At 35.9% G+C, this 25,502-nt stretch overlaps 1 pseudogene; it reads right to left on the reverse strand.

Annotated features, from left to right (window-relative positions):
* Positions 1 to 5,707: 5,707 nt before the first annotated feature.
* Positions 5,708 to 25,502, reverse strand: part of LOC135319332 (early endosome antigen 1-like) — a 64,298-nt pseudogene continuing 44,503 nt past the window's right edge.

Genomic DNA, 25,502 nt, shown 5'->3' on the forward strand with positions numbered 1-25,502 from the left:
TCCATGAGGTAAGGCCCAGCCCCTCCAAGTTCTGTTTCGGCAGCTGTGATGGTGGGATCTGCAGCATCTCCGGTGCACAGGCATGGCCTGACCAGGCTCTGAGGCTCCTGCTCCATCACCATTTATCCACTCAGCTGATGCTTGGGGTCTGGCTTCTCCAGGGTGACATACTCAGAAGTACGGGTGTGCCAGACCTTCAAGGGGAACTTTGATAAAGGGAGACAAGGCATAAGAGTGCCAGCAAATAAGTTCTATCTTCCTTCCTCTGATGGACTGTTCTAGACAGTGTTTTGCGTTCAGCCGGCCTGAAGATCCCTTAGGTAATAAGCACCCTGCTTTGTCCCTCCATTAAGCTGCAGTCAGCACTTTCTTGCAGTTGCTTCTCTTTCTTCTACTTTATTCATCTTTCATTATCACCATCATGTGAGACCTCCTTCACCTTTAGCAGCAACATGCTTGTCCACAGCATGTGTGTACCATAGTGTCATCAGCAATTCCACCATAGATGGACATTCAAATGGTTTCCTATGGTTTGCTATTATAAAACTGTACAAGAATATCTTTAGACATATATTTTGGTGTATTGCTTTTAATTTTTATAAAATGTATTGTTAAAAATGAGATTTTAACATCACAGAATTTAACAGATACTGCCAGATTGCTTCCCCTAAAAGGTGTAGCAATAGACATGCCCGTCAGTAAAATTACAGAGTGCCAGCTTCTCTAATCTTTTTTACATCTTGGACCCTATCAATTTTTTTAATTGTTAAAATTTGCTAAGAAACTTGATTTTTTTTGCTTTAATTAAAAATTTCCTGACACTAGTGAGATTGATGATTTTAATCTTTTGCCACTTTTTGTGTTTTATCTTGCCTAGTCATACCTTTTGACATTTTTTTCAACTAGATCTTTGTTTTCTCCCTTTCTGAGGAAGTTCTTCGTGTAGGAGCAATCTTAAACTTTTGTCCATGTATATTGGAAATGTTTTACCGTGTCAACCATTTATTTGATGGTTTCTAATATTCTTTGCCATATAGAAATGTTTAACATCTACAGTGAATCTGTCACCATTTGCCTTTATGATCTTTGACGGTGGTTTTTTTAAATTGCTTGCGAAGGCCTTCCTGGTCCTAAGATTAGATGAGTATTCTTTTCAGTCTTCCACTAATATTGTTACAGGTGTGTTTTACAGTTAGCTATTTAAACCTTCTGGGGTTTATTTACATGGAACAAGGTAGGGGTCTGTCTTTTTTTGTTCTTCCAGTTGAGTAACTGTTATTCACCCAACCGTTAGTCCCTTTTCACTTCGTGCTTACCAGCATAATTCCAGACTTTTTCAAGAAACAAGTTCTGCCATGTTCTTCATGGAAAGCTGACTCCACTCTACTCCAGACTCATGCTAACTTGTCTAATCTTTTTCCAAAGGTTGGTTCAAAAGTAGGCACGTGGCCCAATTCTGGCCAAAAGGATGTGAGGAAAGTCATGCCATCTTTGGGGTAAGTTCTGTCTTGCTCATCAGGTTAGCATCCAGAAGTTACGGGCTCTCTTCTTCCTCTGGAAGTGGTCCTGAGTGGGAAGAGGCCAGGGCACCGTACAGCATCTGACCACCTGTAGGGAGGCAGGTGACACAAGAGGGTATAGCCAAGAGACTCACCCGGAAGTTCTAAAGGCTGTACATCTCTAAGCTCATCTCATTCTGCATCCTCCCACAAGACTGTTTAGCGGTCTTCCTTTGTGTTCTATTAAATTCATTATTAAATTCAATTCCATTTATTTTCTAGCTTTCATTTATTTTTATTTTTGTTATTAAATTTATTTCTACTTATTTTCTAGCTTTTATTTTTATTATAAGTGGGGTGAGTTTCCATTTAATTTCTATTGATTGATATTTTTAAAGCTATTGATTTTTATTTATTTTGTGTGAAAAATTCTTTTTTATTCAATATTTATTTTAAAATTTGGTCTATGGTATTTTCCAAGCCTGCAACCCTACCACCTAAAAATATAGATAATTTAATCCTTCTGTTCTAACATTAGTATAACTTATTTCCTCTTTCTTATTTTTTACATTAGCTAGACCTTCCAAAATCATGTCATTTAATCATGATGATAGAGGGCACTGAAGTCCTGTTCCACATTTTGGTTGCTTAATAATTCACAATTGGACATCTAGATTTTTGATAAATACCCTTCATTATGTTACATTAGTTTATTCCTAGTCTTTTTACTTAGAGCTTATGAAACAAATGACTAAAACTTTAATGTTATTTTAAATCTGTTGATAAAATTGTATAGTTCTTTAATGTGCTTATGTAATGAGTTTGCAAAGCATGTTGAATCATTTTTACATTTTTTTGGAGTAAATTCCACTTTGTCAAGCAAGATTTTTTTTTAATTCACTGCTGATTTCGATTTGTTAATATTTCAGAGTATTTTGGGTTTTGCGTCTACATTTACAAACGGAATTGAACCATAGTTTTCCCTCTTATTTTATTCTCTTTAAAGTCAGATTTTGGTATTAAAATTATAATGAATGAAATATAAAACAAATGAAAAATTTTCTTCATTTTCCATAATCTGCCATATTGAATAATAAAAAACTACATTCTATTAATTGAGACGTGTCATCTAGCATCACCACTCTCTACCAAATGAAGTGATGTGCTTCCTATTACACAGAGTACCACAAAAGTGTTCTCTTGCCTGAATAAATAGCTTCTTTGAAGTCAGAGAAATAACATTGACTTATGAGGCCCATTAATTTTAACATTTAAAGAAAACGTAAATTTAGGAAAAGCATTCCAACTCCTCAAAAAATCAAATAATATTTTATGCCCAAGTTATATTGTCAAATCAATATTATTCTTCATGAGAAATTTATTACTAAATGGCTTCATTGACACATAAAGACACTCTTTTGAGATGATGAAAATTGTAACTTGTAAAGGATTCACATAGACCATCACAGTGACCAGAACCACAGAAAACCATAAAACTAAAATTGTACAGCTGAAATGTGTGAGAACAGCCAAGTTCACTGAGCATAAGGAAATGGTCATTTGATACCACCAATTACTCATCCCTTTCCTACTTTACAATGATACAGTAAAGATAAAAAGTTTCCATGAGAATGCTTCAGAGTGTTTCAAAGGAAGCTTCATTTGCTGTATAATCACCATTATTTTTCAGACTGCAAATTTAAAAATGACCTATCTCTGGGAATGCAGTTTGGTGCAGCCACTATGGAAAACACTATGGAGATTCCTCAAAAGAGTAGGAATAGACTTACCATATGACCCAGGAATCCTGCTTCTGGGCATATATCCAGAAGGAACCCTACTTCACAATGACACCTGCACCCCAATGTTCATAGCAGCAATATTTACAACAGCCAAGACATAGAAACAGCCTAAATGTCCATCAGCAGATGACTGGATAAAGAAGAGGTGGTATATTTATACAGTAGAATACTATTCAGCCACAAAAAATGACAACATAACACCGTTTGCAGCAACATGGATGTTTCTGGAGAATGTCATTCTAAGTGAAGTAAGCCAGAAAGAGAAAGAAAAATACCACGTGAGATTGCTCGTGTGTGGAATCTAAAAAAACAAAACCAAAAACCATAAATACAAACCAGAAACAGACTCATAGACATAGAATACAAACTTGTGGTTGCCAAGGGGGCAGGGGGTGGGAAGGGACAGACTGGGATTTCAAAATGTAGAATAGATAAACGAGATTATACTGAATAGCACAGGAAAATATACACAAGACCTTGGGGTAGCTCGCAGTGAAAAACATGTGACAATGAATCTATGTATGTTCATGTATAACTGAAAAATTGTGCTCTACACTGGAATCTGACACAACATAAAATGACTATTACGCAATTAAAAAAAGTTAAAAACAAGTACAGTGTACAATTAACTATCTAAAAAAAGGAAATTTCTTCTGTAGAGCACAGGAAACCATATTCAATATCTTATATCACCTATAATGTGAAAGAATAGGAAAATGAATATATGTATGACTGAAACTTTATGCTGTACACCAGAAATTGGCACTTTATAATTGAGCATATTTAAATAAATTAAATATATATATGAGATGCAGATTCTCAAGTGAGCAGGTCAATTATATGTCTAACTGGAGTTTGAAAGGAAATAATGGAGGATGAGGAGGAATGTTTTTCAAGAGTTGGTTGCTGAGAATTTTCCAGAATTACTGAGGGACACCAATGTTCAGATCCAGGAAGCTGAATGAACTTTCAGTATAAACTTTAGAAAATCCTCTCCACGTATAGATATATCGTAGTGGCACTGCAGAACAGCAAAAGGAGAGAGAAGATTGTATAGGATCTCAAGGAATGAAACAGATCATCTACAAAAGAACTGATAGTAGCAACAGGATCCAGAAGACAGTGGAGAGGATTTACCTAGGTTGGACACATTGTCAATAAGAGATCTTGAGATACCACCTCAACACCTCCCGGATCGGCAAAAACATAAAGCCTGACCACACCAAGTACTGGAGAGAATGTGAATCAATAGAAACTGTCATCGCTGCTGGTGAAATTGCAAATCTGTTCAAGCAGTTAGGTGTTACCTAGTCCGGTAAAGTGGAGCGTGAGCACACTCCCTGACCCATCCACCCTGTTTCTAGGGCAGCGCTGACAAACATGCTCCAGAAAGCATACACAGAAGGTTCTAGCAGTGCTGTTGATAACACAAGAAATGTGAAAATAACCAAAATGTCCATCGTTACTACTAAGAAAAATAAATGTTGGTTATCATTATGGAAATCTGCAATCAAGTGATCCATAGCTACCTGAATCAAAGTGGATAAATTTCAACAACATGATATAAACAACAGGAATCACATAGAATATATACAGTAGGATTGCACCAGTAGAAAGTCCAAAAGCAAGAAAGCTTAAGGATGATTAACGCATTGTTAACTCTAGGTGTATGTATGTGAGTGTCTGCATGAGTGTGTGCGTGTGCGTGTGCGTGTGTGTAGTAAAAGAACAAAGCCATAGATACACACCAAGTTCAGATTAATGTTTACTTTTGAGGAGGAAGAGAAGAGAATTAGAGAGGGATAAGAAAAGGGCTTCCAATGTCCCTTATCGGTGAGATTTTATTTTAAAAAATAAAACCCAAAGCAAATATAAGAACATGTTATCATGCATTCAATATGTGTGACAAGTGTATAGGATTTTTATAGTATTATCTGTAATTTCCCCCAGATTTGAAATAGTCCTTAGTTTTAGAAAGAAAGCAGACTAGTGTACATAATACATAAAGAGCTCACAAAAACTACTGCGAAAACAACCAACCATAAAAATGGACAGAAGATGTGAACAGATACTTCACTAAAGAAGACATATGGATGGCAAATGAGCACACGAAAAGCTCAACATCAGCAGTCAGTTAGAAAATGAAAATTAAAACTACAATGAGACACCACTAGTAGAGACGATAAAATTTAAAAGACCCTATCAGGTGCTGTTAAGGATGTGGAGCAGCTGGAACCCTCTTACATTGCTGGTGCAGATGTACAATGACAGCATTTGTTTTGAACCTCAGGTAGTTTCTTAAAAATTAAACTTAGAACCCGTATGAACATATAAACTCTGTCACCCAGTCATTCCACTCTTTGGCATTTATCTAAGGCAATAGAAAACACATGTCCATAGAAAAACTTTTACACAAATAAGCATAGTGGCTTTATTTGTAATAACCCCAAATTGGAAGCAATCCAAATGTCCATCGACAGGTAAGTGCACAAACTCTGAGACAGAATATTATTCAGCAATTTAAAAGGAATACATTATAGGCTACAACAAGAATTGCTTTCAGAAAACATTTCATCAAGAGAAAGAAACCAAACAAAAAGAGATACGGTGTGTAATTCTGTTTACTTTTAGGAAACGTAAACCAGTGCATAGCAACAAGAAACAGCTCAGTGATTGCCAGGGGATGAGGTGGTGGGGACAGGAGGGGTGGGCTGGAAGAGAGCATGAGGAGACTGCTAGGGACGATTCGTGTGTTCATTACCTTGATTGTGGTGACGGTTTTCCGAGTCTATTCCTATGTCAAAAGCTGTCCAACTGTACCCTTTAAATATGTGCATTGTTAAATATCACTTATATCTCAGTAAGTTATTTTAAAATAGAAATAAAGCATAGGGAGAAGTAGTGACTGACTACCATGGGAGGAAGTACACTGGCTCGGTGGGGCAGCCCATAAGCGCGAGCCCTCCCGGGCGCAGGCTGACCTGCAAACATGCATACCGGGAACCTGGGGCAGGAGAGGCCGCCCCTAGGCCAGGCCCTTGTGGAGATGGGAGCAAACTGATCGGCTCCCTCGAGGCAGTCTGCTCCCGGTGAGGTCCCTCTCCCCTGAGCTCACCTCGACTGCCTCCCAGTACCTGGCTGACAAGGAGAATTAAATCTGGGGTAGCAGAGGCCGCCCCGAGGCCAGGAGATGGGTAGATGGGAAGAAAAAGAGCAACTCGCCGAGGGATCCCCCTTTGCTGCTGGGCTGCCTCCGCCTCTGAGGCCGACCTCTTCCCCCCGACAGCACCACGCCCGCTCCCAGGAGCAGGCTGACTTCAAAGGCTTCAGTCCGGCGAACCTGGGGGAGCGGAGATCGCCCCCAGGCCAGGCCGCTAGGGACATGGGAGAAAATCCTCTGGCTCGTCAGGGGCACCCGTGTCCCCTGTCGGTGACGCCGACCCCGTCCCCAGACCGCACCCCGCCTCTAGTGTGTCAGTGTGTCTGTCTGACTGCCTGCCTGACTGCCTATCTATTGGAGGAAGGGAGAGGCTAGTCTATGTGTGTGTCTGTTTATCTAACGGAGGAGGAGGCGCCTAGCATGTCACTCTCCTTGCCTGCCTATCTATGTATCTCTCACTCTCTCTATCTATATATCTGTCTATCTATCTAGATGAGGCATAGGAGTAGGCTAGTGTTTCTTTTAATTTTTCTGTCTGTTGAAGGAGGGGGTTACTTTGTCTATCTAACTATCTACCTATTTGAGGAAGCGGAGGAGGCCACAGAGGGTCGAGGAGGGACAGGGAAACACAGAGTGCAGCGGGGCAACGAAGGGGAGACCCCACCTCAGGGATGGGAACCTACAGAGGGTCAAGGAGGACATGGACAGACAGAGTTTAAGGGGGCAATGAAAGGGAGACACCCACCTCAGGAACGGGACCCCACAGAGGGTTCAGGAGGACAGGGACACACAGTGCAGGCAGGCAATGAAGGGGAGACCCCACCTCAGGGACGGGACCCCACAGAGTGTCTAGGAGGACAGGGACAAACAGAGTGCAGGGGGACAAGGAAGGGGAGAGCCCACCTCAGGGACCCCAAGAGGGTGCAGAAGGGACAGGGACAGTCAGAGTGCAGGGGGGCAATGAGGGGAGACCGCATCTCAGGGATGGGAACCCCACAGAAGGTTGAGGAGGACATGGACAGAGTGCAGTGGGGCAAAGAAGGGGAGACCCCACCTCTGGGACCCCACAGAGGGACCAGGAGGGACAGGGACAGACAGAGTGCAGGGGTGCAATGAAGGGGAGATCCCACCTCAGGGATGGGTCCCCACAGAGGGTCCAGGAGGGACACGGACAGACAGAAACAGGGGGGCAATGAAGGGGAGACCCCACCTCATGGAAGGGACCCCTGAGTGTTCCAGGAGGACAGGGACACAGAGAGTGCAGGGGGGCAATGAAAGGGAGACCCCAAACTCAGGGATGGGACCCCACAGAGGGTCCAGGAGGGACAGGGACATACAGAGTGCAGGGGGGCAATGAAGGGGAGATACCAACTCTGGGTCCCCACAGAGGGTCCAGGAGGTCAGGGACAGACAGAGTGCAATGGGATAATGAAGAGAACCCACCATTGGGATTCGACTCCACAGAGGGTCCAGTAGGGACAGGGACAGACAGAGTGCATTGGGGCAATGAAAGGGAGACCCTCACCTCAGGGACAGGACTCCACAGAGTGTACAGGAGGTGCAGGGATAGATGGAGTGCACAGAGACAATGAAGGGGAGACCCCAACTCAGAGACCCTACAAAGGGTCGAGGAGTGACAGGGACAGACAGAGTGCAGGGGGGCAATGAAGGGGAGACCCCACCTCAGGTATGGGACCCCACAAAGGATCCACGAGGGACAGGGACAGAGTTCAGGGGCGCAATGAAGGGGAGACCCCACCTCAGGGATGGGAAACCAGAGACAGTCCTGGAGGGACAGGGACTGATGGTGTGCAGGGGGGCAATGAAGAGGAGACCCCAACCTCAGTGACCCCACAGAGGGTCCAGTAGGGACAGGGACAGACAGAGAGCAGGGGGGCAGTGAAAGGGAGACTCCCCCTCAGGGATGGGACGCCACACAGGGTCCAGGAGGGACAGGGATAGACAGAATGCAGGGGGGCAATGAAGGGGAGACCCCACCTCAGGGACGGGACTCCACAGAGGGTCAAAGAGAACAGGGACAGACAGACTTCAGGGGGTCAATGAAGGGGAGACCACACCTCAGGCATGGGAAACCACAGACAGTCCAGGAGGGACAGGGACTTATTGCAGCGGGTAAACAAATGGAGACACCCACCTCAGGGATGGGACTCCACAGAGTGTCCAGGAGGGACAGGGACAGACAGAGTGCAGGAGCGCAAAGAAAGGGGTCTCCACCTTTGGGACGGGACGCAACCCATTCCCTTTGTGCTAGATGAACGAACGTTCATTAAAAGTTTGTTTAAATTCTGCCTTAAGATGCTGGTACTTGGTCTCCACTTCTGACAGTTCTTCCTTGAGCTTTTGAGTAGCTTCTCCCTTTTCACCTAGTTCTGCCTGTATTCTCTGCAGAGACGTTTCAGATGCAGATAACCTTGACTGAAGCTGTTGATAACCTAAGTCTTTCTGAGGAAGGCTTGCTTGTATATTCTTTTTACTCACACATTCTTCATTGTGTTTCTCCTCTGAGTATAGTCCAGTTCTTTCTTCTGCAACTTTTCAGTCAAGTCCTGAAATATCAATTTAACAATGTATTTCTTTTCCTAATACTTTCAATTATTCTAATTATTCAAACAATCTTTAGAGCAGTATCATTTCGTACTAAATGTTTTAGTCATTATTACAATATAAAAACAGTGAAAATATCCAACCAAGAATTAAATCATTACATACTAACTTATGATTTTATTATTGGTCCACTTGACTAAGCTCTTAGTACTAGTGTAATAAGAACTACTAACAAAATTTTGACATAAAATGAAAACACTAAAATCTACTAACTAGACTCTTTAAGGTATGCAAAATATTTACATTCTCTCATTTGAGTTAAAAATTAAAACTACTCCTCTATCATCAAAAATTGTTTTACATAACAATATACCTCAGCAATTCTGATTTCTGGCTTTACAATTTCATAGTTGGTAAGAGTTTTAGCATAACAATACCATTCACTGCTGTAGTATGCCTGATTCTACTGATTCCTAGTTTTTGCTCTTCTTAACAAACACTATTTTTAGGAGTAATTCAGAGTTCTTTCTAGGTATGTAAAAACAGTGATCTAAAAATTTCACTAACCTATCTCATGTTTTGTTATTTTACTCAGTACTATCAAGTATAAAGTATAAAAACTGACACCTCCAATCAAAGATCTGGATCAGTCAGCCTAATCAAATGTCAAAGTCTGGTCTTAGTGGGGTTGTTACAATTAATATTGAACATTTTTAAGTCATCATATGTACACATAAGGTATGGATTAGAATTTTAACTCAATTCTGTAACAAAGATAGCCAGGATAAGAAGCCATGGTGAGCACCTGATGAGTCAATCATGGACATTTATAATGCTCACTTTTTATATGCAGTGTGCTAGAAGGGGATACTACAGATGTAGTGGAGGACTAGCAAAGCCTCTGACCTTTAAACAGACTAATCTAAATGAAACACACATATCAAAAAAAAAACTTTTCTAACAAAGTTGAAACATAATGCATAGGCAAAAATGGATTAATAGAAAAGCTGTGTTAAATTTCTTGAGTATATAGTCTTAAGTAAAATGAGTAAAGTTGAGTGGGACTAACTAGTAAGTTAAAAATCACATGAAAATAAACTTTTAACTTGGTAAAGTGGTGAGAGGAGTTAAGCAATAGGTAGACATGACTCATGCTATCTGCTCTATACAAGAAGACATAAATAGATAAAGTCACAAAGGAACAAACAAGCTGCATGAGGGAAAATAACAAATGCTATTTATTACCTCGAGGGGAGTAATAAGTCTAGGTACCAAAGTGGGAAAGGCAGGCAGCAGTAATGATTCTTGAACACCCGTCTGAGAAGTTCGTTAATATAAATTACCAAGTAGGAATATACTATAGAAAAAGCAATGTCAGAAAGATGATATAAGTATATATATAACAAAGAGAAGATGGGAGACAAAGTAAAAAGAACAACCATAAATTCTGGGCAAAATTAGCAGAGATGTGTCTTGACCAACCAACAGAAACAGAAAAAAAGAGACAGAGCCAAAAGACTAGAGAAAAAAATAGTAATTTTGAGTCAATCTGTATATTAGGAAAATTCTTTTTTTATATAAACATTTGTGTCTTGTTAGTAACTCCACATCTTTCTTGACATAATTTTCTACTTTTAAGAAGATAACATTTATTTTAGAATTCGTAAGCTAAATCTATTCGTTGATCATTATAGATATCTTGTATCTTTTTGAAGAAAAGTCCAAGTTACTAAATTTTATGAATGCAACCACACTAATACTGAGAACTTGGGTGGGATATAATTTTTTTTAATGCTACTAAAATTTAGGCTAGTAATGAGGTAGTAAGTCTTCTTCCCCATAGGCTTAAAGTAACCAAGTAATCCCACTAGTTCTACACATAATCCCTCAGACAGCTCCGCTCTTTAAGAAGCAAAAAATACATAACAACCATTGACTGTTTAAAATTCACTTGCCTAAAAAATTAATCAAAATCTTCCTGCTTTACTGCACAGATGAGAGCTAATTAAATTTTAAAAGAACCTAAATCACTTACTTTCTTTTTAAAAGAAACTAATACACTCACATGATGTAATTTTTACATGCAAAAGGCTAACTGAATTTAGTATGACAAACTTTTCATTCTCATTATCATCTTCCCATAGAATCTGAAGCAAAAAGTATAGTGAAAACATGGTTTTTGAAGATTGATTTTTTAATGCAGTAGAATCCATTAAGGAAATCAATAATTGCACATTCTCTTCTCTATATCAATCCTTACAACAAAAAATGAGATAGACATTATCATCCCCATTGTATGGATGAAGAAGCTAAAGTCAAAAGCTTGATATGACTTGGCCAGGTGGCAGAGTCATGTATTATGATTCTAAGTCCAATAAACTTTCCACAACACAATTCAGACACTCAGTGAGTCAATTCATGCTCCTCCAAACTTATACTATTCAAATTTAAAATATAAAATGAATGTTAAGATTGGTTTATAACAATTATCATTTGAGTAGGCAAAAGTCTTTCCTTCTGAATGTCCAGTCCTCTTTTGATTTCCTCACCAATTGTTCTTTCAACGTATTTTCTTACAGAGACAATTTCCCTGTATTAGGCTCTATTATCCACTTGTTACTAGCCAGGTAATGAGAAGAAATGCAAAAAGAATGGTATTTTTTATAGCTTGAGAGCTTACAGAGTAGTTTCAGGGATCTCATTTGTTCCTCAAAACAGCTTTGTGAGAAAGAACAAATTAACTATTTGTAGCTCTCCAACATCTTGTATTTTGTGCTCTTACATGTTCCCATGCCTTCTATAGATATATCTATCTCTAAAATGAAATGCCATTAACCCCTCTGCCACATGATACACTCCTTAGCATCCCTAAAGACTAAGCTAAATAAAGTTGTCTTCTACAAACGCCTTTCCTGATTTACTAGTCAGTAAGATAGGAAAACATCCACCGTGGTCTTGATCCAACTCGGCATCACAACACTTCCAAATAAAAACAGTGACAACAAATATTCATTGAGGTGCTTTCTAAAAGCCAGACACTAGTCTAAGCACTTTAACATCTATTAATGTATTCAATACTCACATCAATCCTAAGAGGCAAATGGATATAACAGTACTTCTTAGCAGAAGAGGAAACACACTTTAAGAGATTGTGTGTCACAGTTAGTGGCAAAGCTGAGATTTAAACGGGCTTTTGACCACTGTACTATTCTGTTCATGTCAGTATACCACTTGGCAACACAGTGGTAATACACAGCGATACAACTACTTGCCACATCTGGCTCTCGCTCTGGCCTATGAGCACCTTAATACTGGGACCGTTGGAAAGTGGAGAGCAATGAAGAATGGAAAATGGATAAGAGGTGTAACCCAGAAAACAGTCAGTCTCTTACAGTGACCCATGTTAATCACATTAGTAGCTTTAAATAAACATATGATTTTGTTCAGAATCATACAGAAATAGTTAAACTAAGCTGCAGAATTGTTTAAATGTCAGAATATGATTCTTATTAGAAACTAAGAAGGAGGCTCCCTCAATATTCCTCTTGTTTTTAAGTTTTCCAAGTCAGTAATTAAAAAAACACTGGCTTAATGCTGAGAACTTGACATTAACATAAAAGCAACTATTTTTCCCATTCATTATATTTTAAAATGTAATCTATCCACCCTGATGCTGCCTATGACCCACAAAAGCTGCCAAGGCATTTCATGTAATAGCCTTCAAAAGACCAAGCATAGAGATTTCCAAATTTACAACACTTGGATATCACCACTGTCAACAATTATGATTTATCAAGGACAAAGGGTGAGGAGTGGCGAGGGAGGCAGAAGGCAAAAATTCAAAAAAAAAAAAAAAAAAAAAGAGAGCGAGCGATAGATAGATGCACCTCTCTGCTTGCTCCTGCTCTAACTGGTGAAAAAAATCCTAAGCAAGAAAACACTTTGAAAAAAAATTGTCAAGTATTACACTTCTGTAAAGATTATTAAGATTAGTAGAAAATCCTCTTATCCCCTAATAAAAAATTCCATTTTTACCACACTAAACCATCTTGATTCCCTGTAGTGCTCATAAAATAGACAGAGTACTTCCTTTAACAGTGTGTGTGCACGTATATAGGCATGTGTGAATATATATATATATAATATATATATGATGTTTGTTTCATAAATATTAACGGTTTGATGTTTCAGAAATACGTAACAAACTACACTGATCATAAACATCTGCTGCATGTACACATCTGGCCAACTTCCAAGAGGCAGAAGGTCAACTCTAATCTCAAAAGAAATTAAAAATCAAATTGAGGGACAAGGATAAAACTAAAGTGTATGTAGATGTTTTCTACATAGAGTTTGACAGGAGAAAAAAGGAGGGACAGGGAGGCAGGGAGGTTTTTACCAGCCATAAAAAGATTAAATTTTAAAAATCAGTCAGCACCAAGTGTTGATGGAGAAATAGAAAATGGGAAACTAGTATAATTACTTTGGAAAACAGTTTGGGATCACCTAGTAAATATGAGTATGTATGTAGCCAGTAGCCCAGCAATTTCACATGAGAGTACATAACAATTTAATTCCTGCACAAATGCATGAGATTTATGGTGAAAGTTCATAGCTGCAGTATTTGTAACAAGAAAAAAGAAAAACTGTGTGAAAAAATAGGAAGTATATATGGATCACTTTGGCTGCATACCAAAGAATAATGTAATTGTCACATAGAAAAGCATTTATGCAATTGAGCTAGTTGCTTTTTTCCTTGAAACGCTATTTCAACTGGAAAGAATCACGGACGAACTATCATTATTCAGACTTGGGTAGGAAGAGAATCTGTCATGTCAAAGAATAGAAGTGATCCCGTTGGTTGCCAATGATAAAACTGAAGCTTCAAGATGAAGCTTAGAATTTTGGAAAACTTGTATCTACCACCACGAGCTTGACACTTCCTTATGCTTAAAGCCTGTACTGAGATTGATGGTGATGTTGACAAATGTGACTTGTTTTATACTGTACAGTGAACTGTTCAATATCTGGGAAATCTGCATAACTCAGTGAACCAGTATTTTTCACATGACTAATGCATTATGTTATAAAAATCATGCATAGGAAAGGTCTATTCAAAAGGCAAGACAGAGGAATGAATTTCAGTGTTACAAAGTACAAAAACTGCATTGATATGGTTTCAGAATCTACACTGCAACTAACTTTTGAGAAACTATACCTTATCTAATTTCAGTACAATATCAAATAAAAATAGCTACAATTATCTGAAAAGGCTATTTAGTCCTCCCTTTTCCAACTACATCTGTGTAAAACTAAGTTTTCTATGCACACTTCAACCATATCACAACAGATTAAAGGTAAAAGCAGATAGAAGAATCCATCTGTCCTGTATTAGCTAGACATTAAAGAGGACTGAAAAAATGTAAACTACCACCACTATTTTTTATATTGGAAAATAGACATTTTTAATAAGATTTTTGTTATTTATGTTAATATCTAATGGTTACTGTTTTCTAAATAAAATAATGAACATATATTTTTAGTTTATTTTAATTTCTGACATAACTGTCCATAGATGCAACCAAAAAAATAAATAAATAAAAGCTCTTCGGGGTTCATGACACTTTTGAGAATATAAAGCAGTCTTGAGATCAAGAAGTTTGAGAAATACTGTGCAAGGGCACAAGCAACAAACACCCCAAAACTTAGGAGCTGAAAATTTTATCTATTATCTCACACATTTTCTGAGGGTCAGGGAATTCAGAAACAGCTTAGCTGGATGGTTCAACCTCAAGGTCTCTCTTAGACTATAGTAAGCCATGGGCCAGAACTACAGTCTCTGAAAACTTGACAAGACTTGGAGGATGTGCTCCCAAGTTCATTCACCTGGCTGTGACAAGAAGCTTACTATTTACAACCAATTATTCTCATCTCTTTTTCCCTTCTACCATGTTACTTTCTGTCTTGATTTTTCCTTGTTATATTTCATCAGAATACTAGGTTCAAGTTATTTAAAGCAAAGCAAACAAATTCACCATACCTTTGAGTAAAAAGATTTAATAACTCCCTATTATTCCACCAACAAAAAAGTAAAGACATGGGGGGAAAAAGTATTAATACCATGCCTGCCCTGCCTCCAAACTAAATATTATCTGTTGCTCATCTTTAAAGAAACAAAGTGGAAAATATTAACATTACAAAAAAATACAGAATAAGAACAAAGTTGGAGGTCTCACACTTCCTGATTTCAAAACTTATTGAAAGCTACAGTAGTCAAAACAATGTGGTACTGACATTTAAAAAGACATCTAAACCAACAGAATAAGAATAGAGAACCCAGAAATAAATACTCACACATGGTCAAATGATTTTCAACAAAGGGTGCCAAGACCATTCAATAGAAAAAAGGACAGTCCTTTCAACAACTGGTGCTAGGAACACTGGATATCCAAATACAAAAGAAAGAAACTGAACCCTTACCTTATGCTGTAAAAAATTTTTCCAAAATGGATCAAAGATCTAAAACTACAAAACTATTAGAAGAAAACAGGTGAAAAGCTTCATGACAAAATTTGGCAATGATTTCTTGGATATGACACCAAAAACATGGCAAGAAAAGTAAAAACAGACAAATTGGATTAGATCTAAAACTTCTGTGCATCCAAGGTGCGATACTGTAAAATATACATTTGGTCCTGGTCCCCATTTCTGGAACTGGGCTCCTAAAACCCTAGGAATTTCCTATGTGATAAGAGCAATAAAGATATCCTTTGCTATTCATAACAAGCCCCCTTCAGCCACCTATGAGTTTTTAATAATGAGGTGATTCTTTAGAAAGCTCTAAGGATGGGGGCGGGTGCTAGCGGCACCAAACTTGAAGGAAGGGTTGAACTTTTAGCCCTACCTGCTCCCCAGGGAGAGAAGAGGGGGCTAAAGGTTGATTTAATCACCAATGGCCAGTGATTTGATCATCTGTGCCTATATAAAGAAGGAAAGAAATTTGAGAGATTTCAGGTTGATGAACGTGTGGAGAGCTCCCAGAGAAAGCATGGAAGCTTCATATACTTTCCCACGTATCTTGCCCTATGCATCTCTTCCATCTGGCTGTTCTTGAGTTACAGTCATTTATAACAAACCAGTCATGTAATAAGTAAAATGTTTTCCCAAGTTCTGTGAGTCACTCTAGCAAATTAATTGAACCAGAGGCAGAGGCCTGGGAACCTCCCATTTATAGCCAGTTGCTCAGAAGTACAAGTAACAAGATGGACTTTGAACTGGTGTCTGAATTGGGGTGTGGGGAAGGTACGGGTGTTCAGGCACAGTCTGGTGGGACTGCACCCTTAATCTGATGCCAGCTCCAGGTAAATAGTGTAAGAATTGAGTTAAACTGTCGGACACCCAGCTGGTGTCGCAGAATTGTTGATATACAGAACACCCACACATCTGATGTCAGATGTGAAGTTGCAGTACAGTACTGAGAGTAGAGGAGACACACAGGAGTGTTTTTCCTTTACAAAAAGACACAATGAACAGAGTGAAAAGGCAACCTAAAGAATGAGAGAAAATATTTGCAAAATCATGTATCCAATAAGGGATTAATATCGAAAGCATATAAAGGACTCCTACAACTCAACAAAAACACAAACAACCCAACTAAAATTATATGGCCAACAAGCATATGAAAAGATGCTCATCAACCTAATCACTAGGGAAATGCAAATCAACCATGATGAGATACCACCTTAACACTCATTAAGATGGCTACTATAAAAAAAACAAAAACAAAAACAAACACAGAAAATAACAAATTTTGGCAAGGATATGGAGAAACTGTTGAATCCTTGTACACTGCTGATAGGAATTTAAAAGGATACAGCCACTATAGAAAACAGTACGGTGAAATCCTCAAAAAATTGAAAACAATTACCATCTGATCCAGCAATTCCACTTCTGGGTATATACCCAAAAGAACTGAATGCAGGGTCTCAAACAGATATTTGTATACCCATGTTCAAAGCAGCGCTATTCACAATAGCCCAAAGAAGGAAGCAATCCAAGTATCCATCAACAGATGAATAGATAATATGATAACACACGTACAATGTAATATTATTTATCCTTAAAAAGGCAGGAGAATCTGACACAGGCTACAACATGGATGAACCTTGAGGACATTATCCCATGTGAACTAAACCAGGCACAAAAAGACAAATACTGTGATTCCACTCATATGAGTTACTTAGAATAATAAATTCATAGATATAGAAAGTAAAAAAGGTTTGGGTCAGGGGAGACAGTGAATGGGGAATTGTTTAATACTGTTTAATGAATATAGTTTTAGTTTTCCAAGATGAAAAGAGTTCTGGAGACAGGTTGCGTAACAGTGTGAATGTACGTAACATTAAAAAAAAAAAAACTTAACTCACACTGTACTGTGCCAATATATAAATAACATACACAAGATTAAAATTTAAGATATACAAAATCAATTCCCCATTATATATAGTTTTTAAATTCTCACCTGATTTTTTTGTGTTAATTCATTAACTGAACTTTTAAGTTTCTGTAGTTCCTGCACATATACAGCAACTTCCTGGGGGCGTTTGGCAAGTTCACTTCTCAGCTGGCTTACTGTGGCCTAAAAAGAAAAAAAAGAAAAGAAAAAATTAGAGCAAACTAAAATGAAAAAGGAAATGAAAGCATCCAGAGGTTTTAAGATTCCATAGATTTTTGTCATTGTTGTTGTTAAATTGAAATAATCCTTAGAAATTTCAACTTGGTTCTTTATCTTACCACCCTCTACTGCCACCCCACAACTTCTTTGACTGAAAATTAATTTTTAAAATTTATCCAAAATGAACAACTTTATTTAATAATACAGTAAGTGAAAAGTTGACATCCTATTTTATGTGTCTGAAGTAAGCATCAAACTGCAAACTTGAATTTACTGGCTTTAAATTCTATACTTTAATCCTGAATTTAAAAAGGATATGCAAGTCATGCCTGTATTTTCTCCCAACTTCTATAGCATAGCCTTTTCTTTTTACTTCAAAATCATGTTAAATGCAAACAACCAACACAGAAACACCTTTAAAGGTGGTGAATCATCTTTTTCACTGTAATTGAAAGTACCTGTCTATAGAAGTTATCAAACAGAAATTATATGTAGTTTCACTAACCTGGATCACACTATGATCATGGATAATAGCTGGACATGAATTTGCTTTAATACATTTTAACATTTTTAAATAAAATTAATGTCTATTATTGAAACAATGATTTGATCATTTAGTAAATAATATAAGAGGAAGATAAGCAAAGATCTTGGAAATACAAACTTTCTATACATGAAAGTTTTAACCACTACAGAGACTAAGTACTGTTTTTAAAGTATGGTTTCCTACAACTGAAAAGAACTTTGTATTTCTAATTCATTGTTTACATTGTTAGTAAATAAACTTTATAATATGAATATGGTAAACTTTTTTAAAAATTTTAACAAATACATCAGCAGTTACTATATTATATATTACAAATGAGTACTTTCATCATCAAGGGGGAAACCTTAGAAGGCTACTAATTTATTATAAAAATAATGCCAAAAGATCTTTTGCTATTTCTTTTGGAAACCCTTCCAGAATGCATGGCACCTTTTTTCTTTTTAAAGATTCTCACTAGTGACAAAACCAAATCCACTATAAATGGATGAATATATAAGTTTTAGAAACAAACTAGTAAACAAGGTAGGTGAACTGAATGATCAAACACTTGGGTTTATCTTATTTAATAACCATAAATTAATGAAACTAGTTTTCTGAGTGTTTTCCCAACTGGTTTAAAGTCAACTAAAAGAGGTCTGAAAATGTTTTGGGGAATGGCAGCATGTCTGAGATATGTTCATGGCCTTACCTTTTATGGAAAATATATGTATAAAAAATATATATATATATATATATCATATATTTCAAAAAAGGGAATGTTTAAATATTCATGTCTTTTTAACTGTGTTCAATTTAAAGTATATCCTAACACCTTCTGTCTTAAAACGGTCATGCATCCTTCACATGGTTATAGGTATTAAGAGTTTACTTCAAATTGCTGTATCTAACAACTCTGAATCTCAGAATCATTTTCTATTAGCAACACTATGGATATTAATAAAAACATTAAAACAACCTGGCTATTTCAAATTACTATGTTTTAATCATGTAACACAAATGCCTACTTATCACACAAGAAAAGAAATTATATTTAAATCCCTACTTGTAAATATCCTATCAAAGGAATGACTAGAGTATCTCGCACATAATAAACAGAAATAATAAACAGTATGTACTAAAGTGCAAATTTTGAGTATATTTCATTAAAATACCGATTCCACTTTAAAGTCTGTAAGATGTAACATGTCTATCTTGCTGATAAATTCCAACATGCAGAAGAAACTAAACAAAGAAAACATATCCCAATTTTGTTATTTTTATAGCTTTTAGATATGTTCTTATACATAATTTTATAATGTATCCTTTGTACACTAAATATGTATTTTTTAAAATTATAATTCATATTTTTAAAAATATAAAAGCAAGAATTTTTTTAAATTTAATTTACTCAAAGAGGGAAAAAAGAAAGATGTGGGAAGAGTATATACCTAAAGGTACATTTTAGTTGTGGGGAAGAGGAGAAACGGAAGTGAATTACAGGAAACTTTCACTTTCTCCACTGCACAATATGAGTCATTTTAATTTTTTACAATGATCATGTATCATGTTTCTAGTTAAGAAAAAATACAGATTGAAGAAAGACAAAATTTTCAAAGAAAATAAATACATTCACTATTTAGTTATCACTATGGTGAAATTCAAACAAAGAAGATTCAAGCCACACTGACACTCCTTACTAGTTAACAGGCGAAGCTCATCTGTGCCCGGAGGCTGTAACACTTGCATTCCCTCTTCCTGAGAATGCTGCTCCCAGTTACTCACCATACTATTTGCTTACTTCATTCTTTCCCATGTAACCTCGTTGAGGATATCTTCCTTGATCATTCTAAAACTGTCCCATATTACTTCCAGCCCCACTACTGCCTGTATCTTGCTTTGTTTTTCTTTATAGCACTTTGCATGAACCGACTTTCTATCATGATTTGGTTTACTTACATATTATTTGGCTAAAGGAAGATACGCTTTATGAGAGCAGGCACTCTGTTTAATTCACTCTTGTACTCCCCACACCTAAAATAGTTGCTGGCACTCAGGCATTCAAAAAATACTCACTAAAGGGATGAGTGACTCTATATCCTAGAAGTTAACAAATATTTGTTCCCATGAAAACAGTATATAAGATCCTATAAAATAGCCTGCATTCCCTTGAAGCCATGTTATTGAATTTAACATCAAATTTTACTAGAAAACTATAAATTACAAAAGAATTAAAGAATGATATTTCAAGCAAACATCCTGCTAGTGCTTTAGGATTATAATTATTGTCCTCAAATTCTACTACTCTTAGCAAATAATTATTTTAAAGATGGTTAAAAGTTTGCTTGGTTAATAAAACAAAAATGAGTATATCTTTGAAGTTCTTATATTGCCTTGAAACACAAAATTTGCCATACGATGAAAGAAGGTGCTATATTAGAAGTATTACTATTATTCAAAGCCTTCCAAAAACACATTACCTCAAGTTTAAGCATCTCCATTAGAAAGCAGAAAAAAAAAAATGATGGATGAAAGGTGGAAGACAAGACTGACAAAAGTACACACTGAACACACGATAAAAAGTCCAAACACACTACTAATCTCTGATCTCTTACACTAGCATACTTTTAAAAGATATTCAAATGCTCTTTCATAACTATGCATGAGTGTAATATTACTTATTTCGTATCTTTTTAAACTTTTTAGCTTTAAAAATTAGGACTCAAATGAGTATATTTGGAATAGAAATAAAATTTTTAAAGAATCATTTCATTAAAGACCACACCAAATAAGCTGATTACCATTTTGATATTTTCAAAAATGCAGATTTTTGGAAATAATACTTTTATTAACCTTTAAAGCCTTAATTTCTGATCTAAAGAATAGCTAATTATTTATAAAGCCCTTTTAAATGCTTTAAAATGAGTTATTTTTCTATATGCCTTTTAAAATATCTGGACCAAAAAAATGAACTGTCTACAAATGCATAAGGTATATTTTCAATGACAGTAATGGAACATATTTAACAATGTACACCAGATTATATATCTTCAGCCTAAACTAGAAATATCAAATAAACCACTGCATTTTTCACTTCTTTAATTCTTTTAATGTGTTTTGTTTCTGATGTCAATATTTAGGTTCAGTTAAAGCAGTAATATAAAAAATAAAATTTTTTTCTATTAAGTTCCTTCAGTGCTATAATTTATTAGCATGTTTGAGAATAAATAGAATGGAATTTTAATAAATTAATAAAATACATGTCATATATTTAAAGAGTAAGCAGAAGCTAAAAGAGTTATAAACAAATAAATGAGATGGAAGATTAAGACGATAATTTTTTTCATATGGAAATGGTATGAGACACAACTCAAAGGTATTTTAAGCTATATTCAATACAATATGTCAAAATTTAAAAAGTAATAATAATAAGTATTAAGTAAAGATTAATAGCACAAATTTACTTACAAGGCAATCATCAGATCACCTAAAATGGGAGATAACATGATACAAAAAGAACACGGGCTTTGTATACAACCTGGGATCTAATGCTACCTTCTTTATATTAGGTACATGGCCTTGAATGAGTTATTTAACTTCAATGAGCCCAAATTCCCTACACATAAAACAAACTTAGTACTTAACTTACATGGTTAAAACAAACTTAATACTTAACTTACAGGGATAAAAGAAACAAATGAAACCACATATTTAAAGTGCCTAGCATAGTGTCCAAAACCTAAGTGCTCAAAAAGAGTTTGTTTCTAATAACAATATACTGCTCTGACTCTCAAGCTACTATTTCCTAAAGCTATTCAAAATATTTCAGCATAATCTGAGGTCTTGATCACTACATATTTATTAACTGAACAGCGAGTAAATAGTATCCTTGTTTTATTAAAAATATGATGAAATATTAAATCAACAATTACTCTGAAAGAACAAATCCCTGTATTTTAAAATTTATTTCAAAACACTTGGAAAGATACATTTTAGGAAAACTTAAAAGAAATTAAAATGTGAAGAATGGATTTCTAAGCCACTTTTCTTCTTTCTCAAAAATATCTTTTCTAGAGAAAAAAATAAATCATTGTTTCCAAACAGACACAGATCCAGAGACATAGAAAACAAACTTATGATTACCAAGGGGTATAAATTGAGATTTTGAGATTTGCAGATACTAACTACTACGTATAAAATAGATAAACAAATATATACTGTGTAACACAGGGAACTATATTCAGTATCTTATAGTAACCTATAATGAAAAATTTGAAAAGGAACATATGTATGTATGTGTACGACTGAACATCATGCCAGACTTTGACACCACACTGTAAACTGACTATACTTAAAAAAAAAAAATTAAATTAAAACAAATCATTGTTTCATCACCCATGTTGACAGGTGGACAATGTGGGAAGATACTAAACCCTTTCACCTCAAATCTTTTATGTCTAGTTAAAACTTTCTCATCTCTAATGACCTATTCTCATTATATATAAACATATTTTAATCTACATGAATAAAAACAAATTTATAAAAATCCTCCATATTAAACTTAGAGTAATTCTTTTGCGGGGGGGGTAATTACGTTTATTTTTTTATTTAAATGGAGGGCCTAAGGATTGAACCCAGGATCTTAGGCATGCTAAACATGCACTCTACCACTGAACTACACCGTCCCATATAGAGTAATCCTTAAGTAAAATATTACTTAGATATATTTTCCCACATATATTTTTCCCAAAATATGTAAGTTTATTCTCTTTGGTCAAACTCTACTTATATAAGATGTGTATGTATAACTCCATAATTCTCAGTTGGAAAAGGTCAAAGAGGATTGCACATTAAAATAGATGTATTCTAAAACTACCATTACTGTGATTCAATTTTAGTCACCCTATTACACTTATGTTGAAATTTCAAATAACATTAAAGGAATTTTTTAATCAAAAGAGTGTAACTTTTTTTTACTAGTATTTGAGAAATACTAGTAATCAGGCAGATTTAATTAAAAGTAATTCTTATTGAACCACAGAAATAAATGACTAGATTCACCTAGGTTCAAGTATTTCTACTTTAGCATTGTTTGAATCAGGCTTTTTTCCTCATGAGATTCTTTGATTCAGACTCTCCTTAATTATACATTGGGAGCTTTCATCTGGCTTTGATAAATTCATGAACTCCCTGAAATTGTTTGAAAAGTTGTGAGATTAAATGTCACTGGGCTACAAAGATCACTTTTGGGAAATCTACACCTGAGGTTCATGAAGTCTGAAGTGTTAAGCATCATAAATTCTCACATGCCTATATGTGTTATACCATAAACTTTTACCATTCCCCCATTGATAAGATATAGGAGGAAGTAAACTAAAGAGTGACATACGTTATCTATAATATTTATACTTCATTGGCTTATTAATATGTTACCAATTATGAATAGAGTGGCTTTTAGATCACAAGCTGAAAAACTCTAAGAGATGCAAATTAAAATATCACTACAACTTAACTTTTTAAACTGAAAACATGAAAAACAAACATCCACATCACATAAGGGAGCTTAAGAACTGCACATAGTAGTAGTTATAATAAAATATCTCCTATAATACAGTAAAAAAAGAACAAAGGCTAGGATTTTTAAGAGAAATATTTACTACATATCCCAGAGCTTGTCATACACTGACATAATTACATAAGGGATTTACAGGCCAAAGTCACGTGAGCAATAGAAGAAACTGAGAATGTTTATCTTGGAAGACAGAAAACTCAGAGTAAATATGAATAGTCTTCAAATATTTCATGTGGAAAAAAAGAACAATTTATTCTGTGTAATTGCTGAAAACTGAACCTGTGCATGCAAATTACAGGGAAACAAATGTCAACTCAATGGAATGGTTGACTTATGAAGAAATGTATCACCCAGCAAGAGTTGTAGATCACTTACCAGAGATGCTATAAAGGGAATTCTTGGATGCAGTGTTAGACTGGATGATTTTTAAGACTCCTTTCAACCACATAATTCAATAATTGATAAACAAAAAACAAGTCTACTAGAAAATAAGCCTTTCTTGAATATTTTTTTCTAAATATTGGTAATACAATTGAAGAAAATTAAATCACACTTCCTTTACCCAAACTGAATTTAGGTAAATTCAATTAAAACTTATTAACTAGCCTGGAGCAAATTTAACTTTAAATATCATTTCTCCACAATATACCATTTGTTAAATAGAATAATACTCTTTAATGCAAACATTCGTCTCTAAGTTTCTAGCTTCATAAAACAAAAATAAAAAATACTATCAAACCATACTGACTATATACAAATATTACTCAGACCAAATGAAAGAAAGGCAAATACTGTTTGATAGGTCTTCAGAAAAAAATCTCAAATCCTGGCTTTACTCAACAGTATACACTAAACAAGTTAACAATAATCTCATTTAAGTGCAGTGAACTTCCTTACCTCTGAGTTAGCATACTCTGTTTGTAACTTTTTGCATTCATCTTTGAGTTTTTCAGATTCTTTCTCACGTTCCAAGGTCATGTTATCCATTAGCGTTTGAACTTGGACCAGTTCTTTCTTTAGCACAGCAACATCTTCTATACCAGGTCTCTGAAGCTATGAAGCAACACATTTCCATTTCAATTAAAAATTACAGTGAAACTAAAATAACATATTTTTAAAATAATTTTACTGCAAAGAAATCAAAATAAAAATAATCTTTAATGTCAATTATTAGATTCCGAACATCAAACACTAATGTCTTCCCTTCAACAGTCCTCTCCTTTTCCTGCTCTGCCTCATATTTAATAGTATTACCACTCAACGTGCAAACTAGCAAATTCACGGTTGTCCTCAGTGCTTTAATTGCTTTCCCTTCCTTCCCAAAGTACACTCACTGGTAATAACAATCACTTGATAAATGCTAAATTCTTTCATTTTCTATCTTAGGAAACTGGTAATAAAATGAAGGAGGAGCAAATATAAGCATAATTAGAGTCTGCTGCAGGTTCAATATAGTTGATTCATTTATTCATATATCTATTAAGTACTAAATAAAGGACAGGAAGGAGGCAAGAACAGATCCCAGGTTGTTAAGCCTGGGGAGAGTGCTGAAAATGGGTAGTACCAGTGACAGAAATATAGTTATGGAGGAAATATGATGACTTGATGTTACACTTGTCCAATCTGAAATCGAAGCTAGAAAAGTATCCTAAAAGTAGGTGGATTTACAAAACAAAGTTCAAAGGATGGTAAGATCAGAAATGCAGA

Source organism: Camelus dromedarius, chromosome 25, assembly GCF_036321535.1.
Source record: "Camelus dromedarius isolate mCamDro1 chromosome 25, mCamDro1.pat, whole genome shotgun sequence".
NCBI classification, from domain to species: Eukaryota; Metazoa; Chordata; class Mammalia; order Artiodactyla; family Camelidae; genus Camelus; species Camelus dromedarius.